This window comes from Leopardus geoffroyi, chromosome A3, assembly GCF_018350155.1.
Source record: "Leopardus geoffroyi isolate Oge1 chromosome A3, O.geoffroyi_Oge1_pat1.0, whole genome shotgun sequence".
In the NCBI taxonomy this organism is placed as follows: Eukaryota; Metazoa; Chordata; class Mammalia; order Carnivora; family Felidae; genus Leopardus; species Leopardus geoffroyi.
In genome coordinates, this window is record NC_059336.1 from 102,519,689 (window position 1) to 102,542,019 (window position 22,331).

General features: G+C 40.9%; 1 protein-coding gene and 1 long non-coding RNA gene across 2 annotated transcripts in view; one reads left to right on the forward strand and one right to left on the reverse strand.

Annotated features, from left to right (window-relative positions):
* Positions 1-22,331, reverse strand: part of LOC123581113 (interleukin-36 gamma-like) — a 162,920-nt gene that overhangs the window by 108,225 nt on the left and 32,364 nt on the right. The window lies entirely within an intron of this gene.
* On the forward strand, positions 2,844-8,366 carry LOC123581116. The gene is made up of 2 exons (XR_006703602.1): positions 2,844-3,886; positions 8,048-8,366. It is a non-coding gene; the product is annotated as an uncharacterized LOC123581116 (long non-coding RNA).

The window sequence follows — 22,331 nt, forward strand, 5'->3', positions numbered from 1 at the left end:
AACTGGAAGCCAGGGTGAGAATGACTTAGAGAACTGGTGTGGTGCCCACTCAGGGATGCAGAACCAAAGTCAGAGCCTCCTCCCAGTTCTTATCACATCTCACCCAGATAGACCCTGACTTCTAAATTGGCACTTTGGAGCAAGCCGAGTGAACAGATTTTCCCCCTGGGAAGTCCCAAAGCAGTATGTTTCTTATTTGTAGAAGTATGATTGTTTGCTTACACAAATAATCATGAAAATTCAAATCCTTCTTGGAAAGCAAATCATAAAACCATGAAACGAAGCACATGGACCAGGAAAGGTAGACAAGGAGGGTGCCAAGGGCCTGGGCTACTCTCTCAAATCAGGGGTCTCCCTGTCTCTGAGAACATCTCACCTTCTGGCAAATAAGGCACCTGCAGTTAGAGGGATCCAGGTGAAGCTGTGCTTGGGCAAGCCTGTGCTTGGGTCCCTCAGGGGACCAAGATGTCAGTTGTTACTGGTATTCGGCCACCCTCTTCCTGGCCCTGAGCTTCCACACAGGCTGTTTGAAGGGGCCAATGCTTCTCTTTCTCCCCACCCCTCACCTCCATCCCGGCACCCAAACCCATCAGCCCTCAGAGACAGAAAAGGTATGACATCCTTTATATGCCAGGGATCAGAAGTGTGAGATGAGGGAGTCCTAGCCACCACCTGAGCAGCCTGACACTGCAAGTCAACCTGAAGAATCACCTAGCCAGACGGTCCACATGGTTTGCGTGTGACGGCTCAGTTTGGATGAGTCCCTGGAGCAGAGGGATGTGTGGAATCCAGATACATACAGGAGCATCTACACACTGTATTTGGCTTTAAAATACAATATATCATTGGGCTGCCTGGATGGCTCAGTAGGTGGAGTGTCTGACTCTTGATTTCAGCTCAGGTCATGATCCCAGGGTCCTGGGATGAAGCCCCACATCGGGCTCTGTGCTGAGGGTAGAGCCTGCTTAGGATTCTCTCTCCCTCTCTTTCTGTCTCTCTACCCCACTCATTCTCTCTCTGAAACAAAAAATAAAGTAAAATAAAATACAACACATCAGGAACACCTGGAAGAGATGTCAAGTAGAGGAACTAAGCCTCGGTGCCCTCCTAGCCTTGGGGATGAGACCCTTGTCCCAAGTATGTAATGTACTCGATGCACCATCCATCATGGGCCTCATTTCTAGAGCAGTGAGTCCAATTCCTCCCCCAAAAGGCCCTTCTAGGGCCCTAATCCTTGTAAGATATTGGTCTTCTGATATTTTAGCATACAAACCACCTACAAGAATTCTGAAAAACTATGACTTCACCCCTTTGCCAACATACATGTTTTAGGTTAAAATCTAAAATTTTTTGTGATTTTAAATAGTTAATTACAAAGGTTATCATTTCTGGAATACTGTAAATTTGACATAAAAAGAAAACTGCTACATCACTTATAAACATATCCAACAAAATCCTAATACCTCAGTGACTGATTCTTACTGTCATCCATCTAAAAATTACATGTTATACATCTAAAAATTCCACTTTAACGGGAGAAAATTAACAACATTCCTTTTTTTCTTGAACTGATATATCCATTCATTTCTCCTATGAAATTTTAATATACTGTAACACATATCATGCCTAAAAACATTTTACTGATCATTCTATGATACTTCTTTGCAATAATAAAAATGTGTTCAATCAAAACTTAACTTTAAAAAAACTTATTTTTTATGTAAATATAGGATGTTAAACTAAAAAAAATTCTTCTAGATTGAGTCATAATTACAATTATTGTTAGCATACAATTGATCAAGATAACATAAATATATAAACATATTATGAATATTGATTATTAGCGGGGCGCCTGCGTGGCTCAGTCAGTTAAGCGTCTGACTTCGGCTCAGGTCATGATCTCATGGTTCATGAGTTCGAGCCCCACGTCGGGCTCTGTGCTGACGGCTCAGAGCCTGGAGCCTGCTTCGTTCGGATTCTGTGTCTCCCTCTCTCTCTCTGCCCCTCCTTGATCATGCTGTGTCTGTCTCTCTCTCCCAAAAATAAATAGTAAAACATTAAAAAAAAAAAAGGAGACTGATATTCTTTATTTAAAAAAATACATATTGATTACTTGTGATATATCTTGATGAGACCAAGCTTTTTAAAAAATTATTTCATACATTTATATATTACTCATAATTAGAATGATCCTATTCAACATTGATCCTATAGGTAGTGGGAAAACATGTACATATAAATAATACATAGATAGGAATGAAAGGAATTTTATTGTAGCTACGTCACACAATTCTTTGAAGTCTTTCTAAGTTACTTGCCAAAATCACATAGTCAGTCATCTATCATCAAAAATTATGTTTAATGACTTATTATTCAACAACTTATTTAGGTCCTTCTTCAGTTTTGTTGGAAGTTAAGAAATGGAAATCACCCTAAGCCGCAAAATTCCTTGGAGTCCTTCACTGGGGACTGAGACATTCCCTTTGTTTAGTGCCCCAGGGGTCCCGATTCCCCAGAGCAATGTAACTTCCTGAGAGGAGCAATGTGTGGGAAGACTGGCGTTCTCTTCTTTCTTGAAGGGTAGAAGAGCAAATATACAATGGGAAGTGAAGGTAAGCCTGCCTCCTTTCTGCTATTCACATGGCTGCCTGCCCTGATGCTGTTTATTGGACTGGATGAATGCCAGGAGTGACCACAGCTGATGTCAGGGCATCAGGTGACTACACAGCACCTAACTGAGCTCTACTTCATGGTGAGGGGTTAAAGGCTGGAGTGAGAGGCCTGGGCCCACTCTTAACTCTGACCTTTTTTCTTCCTCTGTAACAATGCAGGGTGGGGGCAACGTCAGGTATCAGCTCTAGCATCTGTGGATCAGTTCATCATCAGTGATAGGAAAATAACCAAACACAGCAATAGGATGGAGAATAACTGGGTGGGTTAGCAATGAAAGACGTTATTTTTATTTTATTTTAGGTAAGGTGGTCAGGAAATGTCCCTCTGAGAAAGTAGCTTAAGTAGAGTACTGAATATAGATAAGGTATCAATCTTGCTAAGATCTAGGGGAACAGTGTGCCAAAAGAAGGGAACTTCTGGATGTGAAGCCCCCAAGGTCAGAAGTGGGCTTGACATAAATAAGGCACAGTAAGAAGGCCAATGTGGCTGAGGCAGGGTGAGCACAGGAGAGAGGGACAAGGGCCAGGTCTCTAGGCAAGAAGTGTGGACCTAGTGTGTTATGCAAAACCATTGGAGGTTCTTAAACACGGAAGAGATAATCTCTTGTATTCTTTATCATCTTGCTGTTGTGTGAAGAATGAAGCCTGGGGACAGGAAGAAAGGATGACAAAAGTGGAAGCAGAGAAACCAGTTAGGAGACTGTGGCAATGGACTATGCAGGAAATAATAGTATCCTGGACCAGGGTAGTAAGTGGTGGGGGATATATTCTGGGCATAGAAACAACAGAACTGGCTGACGGAGTAAATGTAGCAGATGAGAGAAAGAGAGAAATCAAAGGGGACTCAGGTTTAAGAGCTGAGTAGCTGGCTAAATTGGGGTATTTAAAGAAATAGGGCAGCCTCGGGAAGCAGCACATATCATGTTCTTTTGGGGAGAAAGGGCTGGACCAAAAGTTCTGTTTTAACCAAGCTATATTTGAGATACCTATTAGCCACCAGAATATAAAATCCAAATCTCCCTTTAGATTCAGATTCAGGAGTATCTGGCATGTAGAAAGTGTATGATGCCATGGGTCACCTGATACTACCTAACAAGAGTGAGTTGCTGGAAAAGAAAGGATGGCTGAAGACTGAGCCCTGGGAATGACAACATAGAGAGGTCGAAAGGAAGAAACAGACCGTCAAAGGAGACTGAGGAGGAGTAACCAGTGAGGTGAGGGAAAAACCAGGAGAAGGGAGAGGACAACAGGAGAAAGCGGGTAAAGGAGAAGGAGGTCCAGCAGGTCCAACAATACGGAGAGGTCATGTACATGAGGACGTGGCCATTGACTCTGGTGAAAGAGAGGTTGTGGGTGGCCATAACAAGAGGACAGAGCTTAAGGACAAAGCCTTTCTAGAAATTGACTCAGGAGAGAATGAAAGGCAAGCAAATGGAGCCAGTGAGTAGCCAAGACTCCTTTGCATAGTTTTGCTGTAAAAGAAAAGGGGGAGCAAGAGGGATAGAGAAACACAGTGGTAGCTGGAGAGGGCTGTAAAATCAAATAGAATGTTTATGTTTAAGATGGGAGTTGTTATAGCACATCAGTAGGTTTGGTAGGCTCATATAAATCAATCAGTAGGAGGGAGAGAGAAATGATACAGGAGAGGAAAAGGAGGAACACAGGAGGCAAAGCCTAGAGTAGTCCTGAGGGAAGGTGAGGAAGGGAGGTGATGTACATGGATAGATACAAGTCGGTCAGTAATTCCTGGGGGAGAAATACAAGGCAACTCTTCTCCTGACCATGCCTGTCTTCTGACTGAGATCCACAGAGTGTGCTCAGTCACACTAGCTACTCAGGTCCCTGTGGGTGTTATTCCTGCACAGACTGAGTCCTCTCCTGGCTCTGTAAGCAGGACCATTTTCACTGTCCAGATCTTACGCTCAAACCAAACAGGTTGAGCTGCCTTGGCCACTGGCACATTCTCTTGGAGTCATCCTCTGCCAAACTCCAAATGTTGTTGTGCTTTCCTTCAACCCGTTTTAAGGTCCTACTGGATTCTAGAAAAGTCTCAGAGGCATCTCCCTCCTACTCATTATCATATGGCAGCTATGAGCAGTGGCTATCACAGGTAATAAATGCATAAGAATTTATGCCATCACAGGCACTAAATACATAAGAATGCTGAGATTTTAAAGCACTCATTAATCATTATAGTGAGTGCAGAATTGTAGTCTTCAGCAAATGTTGAAAAAAATCAGATACTAAAAAATTTGGAAATTAGCTAATAAAGCAATAAAAGATAATAACTAAGTACCAAATAAGGGGAAAGATCTCATCTTTCTGTATCAGGTGGAAAAAAGTTGAAAGCAGTTAAGATAAAAATTGGGCAACGGTAACATGTGAAAGGTGTCTATGGGGCTTAGTTGTGAGACCATTTCACAGCTAAGGCTTCCCACTGACTTGCCAGCCTGGCCCCAACTCTAAGAATTGACTCTAGGAATTACAGGTGGTTTGCATCAAGTTACCCAAAAAGAGACCAATGACACTGTCTCAAATTCTCAAACCTATAGCTCAAAACAAGTTCCTGAATCTGACCCAGGAACCTCAGGGTCAGAATCTTTGGCTTAGGAACCATCTCAGATGGTTAATTGGTGATGTACCCTTGTATTAAATGGCTTTACAACTCCAAGAAAATGTTTAAGAAAAAAAAAAAAAAAGCATAGAGCTGATGATGTAAATGAAACCCACAGCTTTAACACTTTTATGTTTAGAAATAAGTTTTAAGATTGTCCCGGTAATCTGTCTTTGTTACTCAATGAGTTTGAAACAATTAAAGAAACTGAAACATTAAAGAATCTGAAATTTACCTTTGTAATTTCAATTTGAAATGTGTAATTGATATTAGACTCTGGTTTTAATTTGAAGGGTAAAAAACAATTTGCTTATGTTTGTAAAAATTGTTTCAATTTTTATAGCTTGATTTATTACTTTGGTTTTCATTTGCTTTTTTTTTTTTTTTGGAAGTTACAGGAAACTACTCAGATGCTTGGAAATATTTTGTTTATTAGGTTTTTAAGTCTGCCTTGGCAGGCATTTGAAGTATTTGAAAGAATTATATATTAAATTTGTAGTTTCAAGTATTTAAGGGACCTCAATTAACTGTGGTAGAAAAGAAAGGTAAATATTTAGGGGGACTTAATACATTAAGCAATAAAATAACTGAGCAGGAACTTAAAAAGTGAAAATGGTTTTTCTCATTGTTATATCAAAAACTGGTATTATAAATAGAATAGCAATATTTTTTAATGTTTATTTTGAGAGCGGGGGAGGGGTAGAAACAGAGGGAGAGAAAAAGAACCCCAAACAGGCTCCGAACTGTCAGTATGGAGCCCAACATGGGGCTTGATCCCACAAACTGTGAGATCATGACCTGAGCCTAAATCAAGAGTCAGACGCTTAACTAAGTCACGCAGGTGTCCCTAGAACAGCAAGAGTTTTAAGTTGAACTTAACATGTTAAGAAAATCTTGGCTTTTTGAAATTTATAATTGTAAAAAAATTAATTATGTAAATTTAGGCTCCAATAATTGTAAATGTCTTTTCCATGTATACATGCAACATTTAAACACTGAACCACCCCCCCCCCCCACCCAAAAAATTTGACATTAAGGAATCAGCCTCCTTCACAGCACTCAATTCAGAAGACCACGGAGGGAGGACCCTCCCCGAGTGGTCTTTATGAAGCTGTGCCTGTCCTACCCCTTCCCAGTTCATTAACAGTCCCTTTGAATCCCTGATGATGAGCAACTATGCTGCTGAGTCTCAGCACTGAGTCCCAGAAGGACAAACATCCATCCATTATCCTGCCACCCGCTGCCCATCCCCCACCCCACACACTCTTTGGCAACAAAAAGCAGTTTGAATTTAAATTTTCATGAACCCCATGAAAAGTATACATAGCCCCAGCCACATTTCTTGGAATTTTCTTTTTCTTTCATCCATTGCCACACAGCTGTCTCCACTCTTTCTCTTCCAAATTGTTAGAATCCTTATGCCATGCCCTAGACTCCCTGCTCTTTACAGATTTGGCATCACTAAAGTCTAAATAACTAGACTGGCTAAGATAGAACTGCCTCTTTGAGGTCACAAATAAGAGGGAAAGGGCTAAAATATTGTATTAAGAAAGGTTATCCAAAATGTGGGGAAAAGACAAAAAGACTATTTGTGCCTTTTCACTGTCTAACGAACCCACCTAAAAAGCATCCAATGCTGTAGGGCAGGGGTCCACAAAACATTTTCTGTAAGAGGCCAGATAGTAAATCTTCTAGGCCTGAGGACCATAAGGTTTTCTGGCACAACTATTCAACACTGCTGTTATATCTTAAAAACAGCTATTGACAATCTATAACAAATGGATATGGCTGTGTTCCAATATATTTTTATTACAAAACAGGCAGAAGGCCAGATTGAGCCCACAAACCAGTTTGCTGACCCCTTCTCTAGAGGAAAGTATCTTTTTGTTTGATTTACTGTTTACTCATGATCAAGGCCCAGACACTATAGAGTTAGACATTAACTTGCAGAAGATTGAGGGGTTGAGTCATTTTTGTCCAGTAAAATAGCAAAGTAGTTCTGTTAAGAAAAATGGTAACCCAGCTGCTATGATATTATTGCCCTGGTTTATATCTAACCTTGCCATCTTACCCCAACATTCTTTATTCCACTGACTTTATGTGTATGTATATATATATGCACACACACACACATGCACACATATATGTGTGTGTGTGTGTGCATATATATATATATATATATATATATGCACACACACACACACACACACACATATATAGGTATCTATATCTATGTATGGAGATTATATAGATACGGATAGATGGAGATAGAGATAGAAAGATATAGATATATAGATACATAGATTAGATATAGATGTAGATGATATAGAGACAGAGAGAGATCTGTCCCTTATCTCCTCCTTTGACTAGCTTTGCCATACTTTTGGTAGCCTTAATATGGAGTTAAATAAAGTTTTGACACATTTCCTATATATTTGTGAGAGTTATATTTTTTAATTTTTTTTTTTTTTTTTACTGTTTATTTACTTTTGAGAGAGACAGGCAGAGTGCAAGTGGGGGAAGTTGCAGAGAGAGAAGGAAACACAGAATCTGAAATAGGCTCCAGGCTCTGAGTTGTCAGCACAGAGCCCGATGCAGGGCTGGAACTCACAGACCACAAGATAATGACCTGAGCCGAAGTCAGATGCTTAACCAACTGAGACACCCAGGCGTCCCATGAGAGTTATATTTTTAACACCTTAAAACTTATACTTTGACAACTTCTGTGTCAATCCTTTTTTTCCTGTCTCCTTAGAACCAGAATCACTTGGGTTACCCTGGACCAGACTGGCCCCACCATTCCCCAGGCCATGGAAGCTTTGCAGCCCCTCCTCCAACCCTGACCCACCCTCAGTGCTTAAGCTCCTGGAGTTAAAAGACACTTGGACAGTAAGACTGGGCTGGGTGGATTAAAAAGAAATGCAGGAAGCAGGATCTACCAGGGCAAGCTCTACCTGTCCAGACTCTCTAACCTCACCCAAGGTCTGTGGGGACAGGGAGGGGACCGCTGTCTCCACCTCCTCCTCTGCTCCCCAAACTGTGAGTCACGCTGAATGCAATAAACCTTGAATAGAAGAGTACAAAGGCAATAAGTATCTGAAATCTTCAAAATGCCTCTCCTTTGGCCCAGAAATTCTACTTATAGGAAAAAAGCAGGGATATGTAGCAAATTTTATGTATTTTATTGATGTTTACTAGTATTATTCAAACTAACTTTTAAAAAGTTGGAAAAAACCTGATCACCCAACAATTGAAAACCAGTTAAATAACTTTTCGTATATCCACATGATAGAATATTTTGCAGCCATTGGAGATCACATTTAAGTAGACCCTTATGGCAAGGATAAATGTTCATTATATGGTGCTGCATGAAAATAAAAGTAAATTACATAATAAGCAATTTTATTCAAAAATTAATGAGTACATATAATGATATATGCATATTATATATATACACAGAACATGTAACATTTTATATATACATATATGTATACACATATATAATATATAGCATGATATATATGTTACATGTAATTTATATTATATATAATACAATATAATACACATTATATGCACATATTATATATCTAATATCTGCTCTAGAGAGCAGAAAGATTAGACAAATATGATAGTGAAGGTGGGCTATATCTATCCTGCTTAGCCTGGGGGACTGGTTTTGAGCCCTCAGGTTAGGACCAGAGAGCAATGCAACAATTTTTTTGAGAGTCTGTGTCTCCTGCTGTTTGCAGGGAGCCAAATGACAGCATAACTGTTGAAGACCCCTCCCCAGTCATTCTACAGGCTGTGGAGCAGCTTTCTGGAACTCCCAGAACTTAAGGAAGTCAACTGTAGGAGAGAGGAAGCAAAGATGTGCATGGACTTGCCCCTGAACTTGTGGGCTGCACCACAACTGTGGAAAATTCCTGAAACAGTGGGGAGACTTGGGGAGAAGGCAGAGGCCCTGCATCAGCAAGTCCAGGCTACAGTCCACACACCATAGTTGTTTATCTCTCTGGCTGATAAAGTCTCAGAATCTTTGGTCCCAACATTAAGTACCACAAGAGGCATACTAACCCAGTCCCATGACCACAAAAGGAAATAAACATAGACTCTGGTTTGGGCAGGGAAGGTGTAGGGAAGAACAGGGATGAAGTTCAAGACAGCTTTCATAAAAGCTGAAGTTCAAGACAGCTTTCATAAAAGCTAGACCCCGAAAAATGAGAACTTCTATTAACGGACATGGGGCAGATGAAACAGAAGCAAAGAAGATAAAGGGAGGGAAGTGCAGAGGGCGGAGTCAGATGTGACCAGAGGGAGGGTGGGACATGGTTAGTATAGAAGGAGGCAAGGCTGGTGTTTAGAAGCAACAGAATGCCACAGGACAGTTTGGATTTAATTCTGTGGGCAAATTAAATTTAATTCTGTGGGTAAACTGGTCACCCCCAACCCTGTGACCTAGCTCCAAGATAACAGGGGTTTGTTGAATGTGTGCTTCCACCCCACCATTCCCTCCCTCTTCAGAAGAAAAAGAAGACTGAGGCACAGAGGAGGGCACTGACTTGTTCCAATGGCACCATGATTTGGCACAAAACAAGGACCAAACCTCATATCCAAGTATGCTGACTCAGGCTCCCTTCATCACTAACATATCTATTTTAGCCACCATAGACTGTCTGTGATATTGTTCACCATATCACCATATCACCATATCACCATAGACCGTGATATTGTTCATGGCCAATGTTAGCCATCAGGTGCAGAAGAAGAAGAAGAGTGAAAGGCTGGGATTCCAGCTTTTACACAAACTTGATTGACCTATAATCATACTTAACTTCTCTGCTCTATCTTCCCACTTATAAAATGGATTCCTTTGGACCAGATGGTATCTAAGGTCCTTTCCAGTTATAAAAACAAATGGTAATAGTGCCCAATTTTTGTGTCTAACTTTGCTATTTTACAAAAGTAATTGTATCTTTGCCAATTCCCTTCCTATCTCTGCTTCCTCCAGGCCCTTTTCCTAGAAAAACAACAGTATTGACCTTTATTCCTCTCTTAAGAAAGTGCTTTATCTCCTCAGTTATTGAGATGATAAGAAGTATCCAAATGGCAATTCTGGAATGGCCTGGAGGCAATAAAAAACCAAGTGAAATAGGTCCACTATAATAACCACCAACACCACAAATTCCTTTTTATTACATAAGAAAGATACTCTTACTGAAGAGAAAATAAAAAATAAATCCCCTGTAATGCCCACATTGAATAACCATATTTGTACAGCACTTTACTGTTATTTTTACAAACTTCACATTTTATCCTGCAGAACAATCATGCAGGTGAGTTTAATTTTCAGTCCAACATCTGGCACAGTGCTCAGGACAAGAGCTTAACAAATGTTCAATGAAAAAAAAATCCCACTTTTTGTGTGTGTGCCCTTTTTTCCCCAGCCTTACTGAGACAGAATTGAAATATCATATTGTGTAAGTTTAAGGTGTACAATGTGATGATTTGATAACTGTATATATTGTGAAATGTTGACTACAATAAGGTTAGTTAACACATCCTTAATCTAACATAACTGCCATTTTGTTGTTGTTATTATGGTGAGAACTTTAAAGCTCTAGTCTCGCAGCAACTTTCAAGTATACAATACAGTATTTTTAGCTATGGTTGCCATGCTGTGCCTTAGATCCCTGAAACTTACTCATCTTAGAGCTGAGTGTTTGTACCCTCTGACCAACATCTCCCCATTTCCCCCACCCCCAGCCCCTGGTAACCACCATTCTACTTCTGTTTGTATGAGTTCAATGTTTTTAGATTCCACATGTGAGATTATATGGCACTTGTCTTTCTCTGACTTACTCACTTAGCATAATACCCTCAAGGTCCATCTGCATTATTGCAAATGGCAGGATTTCCTTTTTATGGCTGAATAATATTCCATTATATCTGTGTGTGTATATATGTAATATATGTATTACATGTATATAATGTTTTCTTTATCCATTCATCCATAGATGGACACATATCATTTCCACGTCTTGGCTATTTGTGAATAAAGATGCAATGTATATGGGAGTGCCAAAATCTCTTTGAGATAGTGACTCTATTTCCTTTGGACATATACCCAGAAGTGGAATTGCTGGATCATATGACAGTTCTATTTTTAACTTTTTAAGGAATTCCATACTGTTTTCCATAATGGCTGCACCAATTTACATTCCTACAACAGTGCGCCAGGGTTCCCTTTCCTCCAAATCCTTGCCAGCATTTACTTGTCTCTTATCTTTTTGATAATACTCTAACAGGTATGAGGTGATATCTCCTGTGGTTTTCATTTGTATTTTCCCTGATGTTGATTGAGCACTTTTCATGTATTTGTTGACTTGTATTTCTTCTTTGGGTAAATATCTATTCAACTCAAGTCCTTTGCCCATTTTTAAACTGAATATTTCTTTTGCTATTGAGGTATATGAGTTCCCTATACATTTTGGATATTAACCCCTCACCAGATAAACGGTTTGCAAATATTTTCTCCCATTCCATAGGTTGCCTTTTCCTCCAAGTGCAGGGGCACGCAGATGCCTGTGCAGTGGCAGGTGCCAATTGCAGCTACTCATGTAGTAGTGGCAGCCAAAGCCAGCAGCAATGGCCTGGGCCAATTGCGGGCGTACTAGCAGCTGCGGGGCCCTGACTATGGACATGCGTTCTCTCCACAGGTGCATGGTAGTGGATGCCAGTGATGGGAGCCGGGGCCAGGGGGTTCAAGTGCAGAGCTTTAGGAGGAGCTAGCTGCAGGTGAGTGGCACAGGCCCAAGCCCACAAGCAGCTGTCAGGGCCTTGGCTGTCAGCATGAATTTCCATGGCTATAGGATTTCACCATGGGTGTATACACAGCAGTAGGGGCTGGTGGTAAGAGGCCGGCCAGTGGCCCCCAAGTGCACAACTGGAAGGTAGCCACGAGCAGGCATGAATGGCAGTAGGGGGTCAGCTTCTGAGGTCCAGGCTGGCATTTCATACCCACACGGCCACAGGGGACTGGGATGGCTGCTGGTTGCAGGTCCCAGGTTCTGATGGAGGAATGCGGGATGAAGTAGGAGAGATTCAGGCGGCTGGAGGCTGGGAATAGGAATACCTGTGGGACAAAACACAGTGCCACCTGCGGAAGGTCCATGGCAGCTGTGCTGGCTGTTGGTTTCTTTAGTGACAGAAGTTGCTGGGGTCCTCTGCAGAGCAGGTTACTCGGAACCCTGGTCACTCCCACTGCATGGCTCATACTTAGTAGCCCCTGTTCTTCCCTGCTCCTAGTTGTCCCTATATATCTAGCTTTGCTGGTCTCTGGGGTAAAACCAAAGAGCATCCTTCATGCAGTGTGCCAAAGGGCTGGGGAAGCCGGTTGCTGACCCTGCTTTTCCCTTTCCAGGGAGAACTCGGTCCAGCTGGCGAGTTCCCTCATGGTTGCTGAACAACACTGGTTTGGGGGGAAGGGATGATGCAAAAGCCAAATGAAGCTGTTCTTCCTTCCCTTTTTGTGCAGCTCTTTGTAGGTTTTGTGTTCTACTGTATCGCTGCACTTTCTTTCGTGGACTCCAGAGTCCTCCCAGAGCTGCTTTGGTTCATGGACAGCTGTCTAATTGTTGATCTTTGTAGGGGGACAGAGGCTGGACTCTTCTACTTTACCATCTTGGTGACATCACTTCAATGATCCCGTTTTTAGATGAGGAAATTGAGGCCCAGAAACTATAAACCATATTAACAAAGTTCATTTATTCATTCAGTAATGTTTAGTGAGCACCAACCACGTGGCAGACCCTGTTCTAGGTGCCAGAAACACAGAAGGGAATATTTTAATATGGGGAGACAAAGAATAAACAAGTAAGAAAATAATTTACTTCAGTTAGAGGCAAATGCCATGATGGCAATAACACAGAGTGATGTGAGAGAATTGAAAATGGGGTTCTTGAATAAGCTCAAGGGAGGACTTTCCTAGGAAATGACTCTGAACTAAGACCTAAATGGTAAGAAGATCCCAAACACGGAAAGGAAGAACAATCCATCAGAGAGAACTGTAAGTATAAAGGCTTTCTGACAGCAACCACCTGGATGAGAACGCCCGTGAGGCTGGAGCATAGTGACAAAGGGGAGCATCGGTGCTGGGAGGTGTTCTAACCACTGGCCTTCTGAGAAACAAAATAAAAAGTTCTGGTTTGTAGCATTTACCAGTTCCAAGGTATAAATGCTTCTACCTACCAAGCTACCAATGTGATTTCATGAAATACAAAATTGGAAACAGATGCACACAGCCAGCTCTCCCGAGTAGATAGCATAGCTTTGGCACACCACTGAGAGCGGTGAGAGGAAATTGAGAGGCAGATAAAGGCCACCAACACTTGAGTGTTGCAAGCCATACTGAGGAATTTGGATCAAGATCATTGGGAAAACATGTAAGACTTTAGGCAAAACGTAACATTACCAAATTCGTGTTTTAAAAACACTTTCCTAACCACAGTGTGAAGAATGGACTATATGCACAGGATACAGATAAGGAGACTATTGCACCATCCAAGGGATGATGGTGGCTTAGACTATCGTGGGTCCAAGCTTCAATAATGGAAGATGAAGAAAGATTAAAGAGATTTTGGATTCTAATTTAGAGGTAAAAGTAATGGTCTTCCCAGTGGATTGGATGTGGGAAAGAGAAAAAGAAATGAATTAAAGATAACTTCTTAGATTTTTTGTAAGAGTCACTGGGTAAAAATTAGTACCATTTGCTGAGGAAGACCAAGAAAGGATGATCAAAGGATGGGTAAAGGAGGTGGTGGGTCAAAGGTTCTGTCTTGGACATGTTTAGTCTGAGACACCAATTATATATTCAAGTGAAGATGTCAAGGAGTCAGCCAAACATACAAGTCTGAAGCTCAGAGATAATACGCAGGCTGGAGACACAAACTTAGGAATGGACAGCAAGCAGAGAAATGGATGGCAAATGAAGCCACAGGACTAAATTGGACTCCTGAAAAGAAGGAAGACCCACAACTGAGCCTGGGACATGACAGCATTGAGAGGTCTGAGAAGAGGAGCCAGCAAAGGTGACTGAAAAGGGCAGCCAGGGCAAAGGAAAACCAGGGGAGCAGGTTGTCACACAAACCAAAGTAAGGAAGCTTTTCAAAAGGGAGGGAGTGATTACCTGTGTCCAACTCTGCCAACAGGGTAAGATGAGGACAGAGAAGTGGCCACTAGATGGAGGCCAGTGGTGGCTTTGGCATGTGGGTCTCCAAGGAATGGTGGATACAGAAGACCCACCAGAATAGAAGGAAGAAAGAATTGTGTGATGTAGGCATGGAGACAACAAATAAAAAGTACAACTCTTTGGGAAGGAACACAAAAAAGCAGGGTGGTGGCTGCAGAGGGACATAGGGTCAAGGGAGGACTTCTTCACAAGGGCAGACTCTTGGGCATGTTCATAGCTGTTGTCAACAACCTGAGAGAGAGGGAGGAGTTGGTGTTGATGAGACAAAAGTCCTGAGCAGGCAGTGAGGCATAAACACCAGAGCTCAAGAGAACGGTTGTACTCAGGGACACCTCTCCTGTCATGATAGAAGGGAAGGCGAGTGGATTCGGTCTTGTGGTTGGAAGATAAGAGTTCCTGCCCAACTGCCTTTGCTATTTCAATAAAGAACAAAGGGATTATCATCAGCGCAGGGTGGGTGAAGGTGAAAACACTTCTCCCTCCTCGTCAGCCTTCTCCCTTCTCCTCACTAAATGCTGTTGTACTCAATGCCCAGAACTTCTCCCTCCTCTTTTTTGAGCTGGCTCTGCTCTGGCTCACAATGCTATCTCTCCAGAAGAAGATATCTACATTTTTAAAACAAAGTATCTTGGAAGAGCGCATCAGTCCGAGAAAAAAAAAAAAAAAAAAGCCTCTCTCTCTAACAGAAGCATCTCAGATTGGTCTGGAAATGTTCCCCCAGAGATGGTAGGAAAGCCCTAAACTTAGATAACCACAGCTATTCACATGGACAAATGCTGAATGACATATGGGCATGTAACTCTCTGGAGTTCTGGTACGGCTGCATTACTCACATTTGACCACCAACCAACCCTCCATCTGTAGAAAGTGAGTTTGTGGCAATTAAAAAGAATGAAATCTCGCCATTCGCAACTATGTGGATGGAACTAGAGGGTTTTATGCTAAGCGAAATTAGTCAGAGAAAGACAAATATCAAATGACCTCACTCATATGAGGACTTTAAGAGACAAAACAGATGAACATAAGGGAAGAGAAGCAAAAATAATAAAACACAGGGAGGGGGACAAAAACATAAGAGACTCTTAAATATGGAGAACAAACAGAGGGTTACTGGAGGGCTTGTGGGAGGGGGGATGGGCTACATGGGTAAGGGGCATTAAGGAATCTACTCCTGAAATCACTGTTGCACTATATGCTAACTAATTTGGATGTAAATTTAAAAAATAAATTAAATTTAAAAAAAAAAATTTTTTTTTAAGTGAGCTTTGGATTATCTGCCCCAAAGAGGGGCAGGGCAGCCCAAAATCATTTACATTCCTTGCCAGCTCACCGGAAGTGGTAGGATGGGATTGACTACAGTCTGTAGAATGTCTACACACTTGGCATTCACCTCCGTTTATTGCTGTGAGTGGATGGAACCCACTCACAGTGTAGATGCCCACACATTTCCCGCTCCCAACAACATCCGGGACATTTGTATCTGCCACCCAAGAGAAAGGTAAGACAGGCCTCTAAGCAAACCATGGGTGGAGGCTCCTGTCTGAAAAATGAATTGTTTCACCCACAGCTTTTTTTTTTTTTTTTCTGTCAGTAGAAATACTTAGAGATTGAGTTGGCAAATGCGAGCCTGACACACGTGCAGGGAAATTCTGGTCCCCGCTGCTGCTACTGCGGCTGCCACTGAGTAATCACTCTGAATTCACTGTCTCCACCAGAGCTCTGCCTGCCCCTCCTTGGGAATTCCCCCAGAACGGGGAGTCTGCAATCCTCTTGATGTCTTGCTATTTCTAAGAGTGGCAATGGAATATTTGTGGAACTTCCTCCACAAGAGGAAATGGTGACCTTTAAACTTTCATCAAAAGAGAAGGAAGTGAATGCTAATAAGGTTCCTTCAATCAATGCCACCCAGCAAGGTTGAGAATCTCTTGTCTTCATAGTGACCTCAGCAGAGTCCCTGAGAGACAGCTGAGCAGTGACTCCATGGCTCTCCAGGACCTAAGCTCCAGTTACCCTTCCTCCTTCTATCTACCCTCCATCTCAGGGGGCCTTGGATTCCATTTCCTAAGATTAGGGATAAAAAAGACTCGTCAATAAGAACTTGGCAGTCCCTACCTGAGTCTATTTCCCAAACCTGTCCCAGGGATGTCTCTCCATGTCCCCTCACTCATCTGCCACTTGGCCTCTCTGTGTGAGGAAGGAACTTTCTACCTGGTCACGGAAAAAGTCCTCCTTTGGACTCTAGGCTGCTCCTCATCAGCCAAGGTCCTGCAGGCTCAGGCCTCTAATAGTCTCTTCCTGACCACAGACACTGAAATCCCTATCCTTAGGAACTCATCCTTAACTCTCTTCCCATTCCCCCTCCCCTCTTCCCTGGCAGGAAGTCCCTGCCCTAACCAGCTAACTCCTGAGATATCTTCAATGACCTTCACACTATCCTAAATTGAGCTGCCACAACTCTTTTATTAAATGTCTCCCTTACCTGTGGGCTGGCACATTCTCCTCCGAGAACAGAAATTTCCTGAGAAGTTTCCCCACAGCAGCTGCTAAAGTGGAAGGAGGAAAGGAGGGAAGAAGGGAGAGAAGGAGGGAGAAAAGGAGGGCAGGAGGAGAACCTACATTTTACTGAATACCAAATGTAACTAGTATATTTGGCAGTCTGAACTTAGTGAATTATAAACAAGAAATGACTTTATTTTCCTCCAGCAACTGCTTCACACATGCTCTGACATCTCCAGCCAGCACAGAACTTTCTAGTAAACCTTCATGTATGAACAGTCTCAGCTTCCAGACAAAGATGACAGATATGAACTCTTTCACCTAAATCTGTTCCTTTTTGCAAACACCATTAAATAACCTGAAATGGATCTTAAAGGCACAAACCCACAAGCATGGAGAGAAGAGAAAAGGACACAGCAACGATGGCGGGGGTATGAATTGTTTTGATCGGGCAACTCCTGGGCATACACTTCATTGAGTTCACATTCACAACAAAAATTCAAAAGTTCCCCGTCCCACACAGGAGTTTTTTAAAGAAAAAAAAAATTGAAAGCTGGAAAGAAGTTGGACAAGAGGAAATTGTTCCTAAGTCAGCAGTGGAAAAGCTGAGAACCAACCAACATCTAGTACATTTGAGACTGGAGGGGAAGGTAAAATAAGGAAGACTGTTTGGAAACCAGTTTAAAAAATGGTACTTGGATGGCTCAGTTAAGCATCTGACTCTTGATTTCAGCTCAAGTCATGATCTCATGGTTTGTGAGTTCGAGCCCCACATCTGGCTCTGGGCTGACAATACAGAGACTGCTTGGGTTTCTCTCTCTCTGCTCCTTGCCCACTTGTACACACTTACTCTCACTCTCTCTCTAAATAAATAAACTTAAAAAAAATAATGGTTAGAAACAAAAGAAAAAGTACATTTGTAAATATGTATTATATGATTCTATTTACATAAAAGTCTAGAAAATGTAAACTATCTATAGTGACAGAAAATAGGTCAGCCTTTGCTTGGGAATAAAGAAGGGGAGAAGAAGGAATTGCAAAGAGTCCTGAGGAAACAGATAATAAATATGTTCACTATCTTGACTTGGTGATGGTTTAAAGGGGGTATGTTAAACATAAATTACACAGTTTAAATTACATGCAGTTTAGTATATGTCAGTTTTACCTCAATAACACTGTCTTTTAAAAGTACTGGCAGAACTATGAGGAAATTCTCATTTGTTGCTGACTGGTTCAGTCTTTTTGAAGAAGAACATGATAATAATTTAACATCTGGTAATAACAAAAATGACATTAACAGGGGGGAAAAAACTAACAGTTATATCCACAGATCACCTTTCCCATACTAGTAGAAGACAGCAAGTTTATTCTGTAGAAAATGTAAAATAAAGGGGAATGGGAGACACCAGGCACGTTTGAAGGTAGGAGAAAAATACTGAAAACAGGATGATTAATGAAAGCATGTAGCATAATGTTGAGAATCCCAGACCTTCTTCCCCACACTACTTACAGAAGGATCCTTACCAGGCATTTATCCTTTAGGCAGGAGACTAAAAGAGGCTTCCCTAGAGAATAAAGTCAATACTAATATTAGGGTTTCTCCAATACAGTGGCCCTGCCAAGTCATTAAAATGACAGCACTTACAGCCAACAGGCCTCACCCATATATTCAGAGCTTCCAATTGGCTTTAAAGTTGCCTAACCTTGAATATAAGCAGAAAAGTTACTAAACATCTGCAGAAAGTTTCTAGCAACATGGATAAACCAACCAAACTCTGAAAACTATAAAACACTGATGAAAGAAATTGAAGATGACACAAACAAATGGAAAGATATTCCATTTCACATGGCTTGGGAGAAGAAATATTGTTAAAATGTCCAGACTACCCAAAGCAATCTACAGACTTAATGCAATTTCTATCAAAATACCAATAGCATTTTCACAGAACTGGAATAAAAAATCCTAAAATTTATATGGAATCACAAAAGACCCCAAATAGCCAAAGCAATCTTTAATTGATCACAATCCCAGATTTCAAGATATACTACAAAGCTGTAGTAATCAAAACAGTATGGTACTGACACAAAAATAGACACATAGAATAATGGTCCCAAATAGAGAGCCCAGAAATAAACCCATGCTTAAATGGTCAATTAATATTTGACAAAGGGGGTAAGAATATGCAATGGGAGAAAGACAGTCTCTTCAACAAATTGTGTTGGGAAAACTGGACAACTACATGCAAAAGATTAAAACTAGGCTACTTTCTTACACCATACACAAAAATAAATTCAAATTGAATTAAAGAACTAAAAGCAAGGCATGAAACCATAAAAATCATAGAAGAGAGCCCAGGCAGTAATTTCTGGTATCACCTGTAGCAACATTTTTTTTTTTTTAGATATGTCTCCTGAAGCAAGGGAAATAAAAGTAAGAATAAACTATTGGGACTACATCAAAATAAAAGGCTTCTGCACAGCAAAGGAAACAATCAACAAAACTAAAAGACAGTATAGGGAATGGGAGAAGATATTTGCAAATGACATATGTGATAAGGGGTTACTATCAAAAGTATATAAAGAACTTACACAACTCAACACCAAGAAACAAATAATCCAATTAAAAAATGGGCAGAAGGGGCGCCTGGGTGGCTCAGTTGGTTGGGCGGCCACCTTCGGCTCAGGTCATGGTCTCGCGGTCCGTGAGTTCGAGCCCCGCGTCGGGCTCTGTGCTGACAGCTCAGAGCCTGGAGCCTGTTTCGGATTCTGTGTCTCCCTCTCTCTGACCCTCCCCCATTCATGCTCTGTCTCTCTCTCTATCTCAAAAATAAATAAACGTTAAAAAAAATTTTTTTAAATGGGCAGAAAACATGAACAGACATTTCTCCAAAGAAGACACACAAATGGCCAACAGACACATGAAAAGATGCTCAACATCACTCATTGTCAGGAAAACGCAAATCAAAAGCACAGTGAGATATCACCTTACACCTGTCAGAATGACTAAAATCAAAAACACAAAAAAGAACAAGTGTTGGTGAGGATGTGGGAAAAAAAGGAACCTTCGTGCACTGTTGGGTGGGAATGCAAACTGGTGCAGCCACTATGGAAAACACCGTGGCAGTTCCTCAAAAAATTAAAAATAGAATTACCATATGATCCAGTAATTCCACTACTGGGTATTTACTCAAAGAATATGAAAACAGTAATTCAAAAGGATATATGCACCCTTATGTTTATTGCAGCACTATTTACAATAGCCAAATTATGGAAGCAACCCAAGTGTCTATCTATATGAATGGACAAAGAAGATGTGAGGTATAAAGACACAGACACACACACACACACACACACACACACACACACACACACACGATTATTACTAAGCCATAAAAAGAATGAGATCTTGCTATTTGCAACAACGTGGATAGATCTAGAGGGTATAATGCTAAGTGAAATGTCAGTGAGAGACAGGCAAATACAGTATGATTTCACTCATATATGGAATTTAATAAAGCAAATTAGCAAAGAAAAAAGAGACAAACCAAAAAAATAGACTCTTAACTATAGAGAAAAAAACTGGTGGTTACCAGAATGGAGGGTGGTGGGGAGATGAGGGAAATAGGTAAAAAATATTCAGAGTACACTTACCATGATGAGTATCAAATAATATATAGAATTGTTGAATCGCCATATTGTACACCTGAAACTAACATAATACGCTATGTTAATTATATTGGATTTTTTTTAAAGCAGGAAGAAGAAAGAGACTATGCAAAGAGAAGGAAACCTAAAAAAAACTATTATGGATATCCTCAGAGTAGTAAGATAATAGGCCCATTGGTTGCATTTCTATACACCAAAAATGAAGCAGCAGGAAGAGAAATCAAGGAATTGATCCCATTTACAATTGCACCAAAACCCATAAAGTACCTAGGAATAAACCTAACCAAAGAGTTGAAACATCTGTACATTGAAAACTATACAAAGCTTGTGAAAGAAACTGAAGAAGATCCAAAAAAATGGAAAAACATTCCATGCTCATTGATTGGAAGAACAAATATTGTTAAATGTCTATACTACCCAAAGCAGTCTATACATGCAATGCAATCCTATCAAAATAACACCAGCATTTTCCACAGAGCTAGAACAAACAATCCTAAAATTACATGAAACTAGAAAAGACCCTGAACAGCCAAAGCAATCCTGAAAAAGAAAACCAAAGTTGGAGGTAACACAATTCCAGACTTCAAGCTGTACTACAAAGCTGTAATCATCAAGACAGTATGGTACTGGCACAAAAACAGACACATAAACCAATGGAACAGAACAGAGAACCCAGAAATGGACCCACAAACATATGGCCAACTAATCTTTGACAAAGCAGGAAAGAATATCCAATGAAATAAAGACAGTCTCTTCAGCAAATGGTTATTGGGAAAATTGTACAGCAACATACAGAAGAATGAACCGGGACCACTTTCTTACACCATACACAAAAATAAACTCAAAATTGATGAAAGACCTCAATGTAAGACAGGAAAGCCATCAAAATCTAGAGGAGAAAACAGACAACAACCTCTTTGACCTCAGCTGCAGCAACTTCTTATTTGGCATGTCTCCAGAGGCAGGGGGAAAAAAAGCAACAATGAACAATTGGGACCTCATCAAGATAAAAAGCTTCTGCACAGTGAAGGAAACAATCAGCAAAACTAAAGGGCAACCAACAGAATAGGAGAAGATATTTGCAAATGACATATCAGATAAAGGGTTAGTATCCAAAATCTATAAAGAATTTATCAAAGTCAACAACCAAAAACCAAATAATCCAATGAAGAAATGGGCAAAAGACATGAATAGACACCTTTCCAAAGAAGACATCCAGATGGCCAACAGACACATGAAAAGATGCTCAACATCACTCATCATCAGGGAAATACAAATCAAAACCACAGTGAGATACCACCTCACACCTGTCAGAATAGCTAAAATTAACAACTCAGGCAACAACAGATGTTGGTGAGGATGCAGAGAAAGAGGAACCCTTTTGCACCGTGGGTGGGAATGCCAACTGGTGTAGCCACTATGGAAAACAGTATGGAGGTTCTTCAAAAAAATTAAAAATTAGAACTACCCTATGACCCAGAAATTGCACTACTAGGTATTTATCCAAAGGGTACAAAAATGCTGATTCAAAGGGGCACATGCACCCCCATGTTTATAGCAACACTATCAACAATAGCCAAAGTATGGAAACAGCCCAAATGTCCATCAACTGATGAATGGATAAGGAAGATGTGCT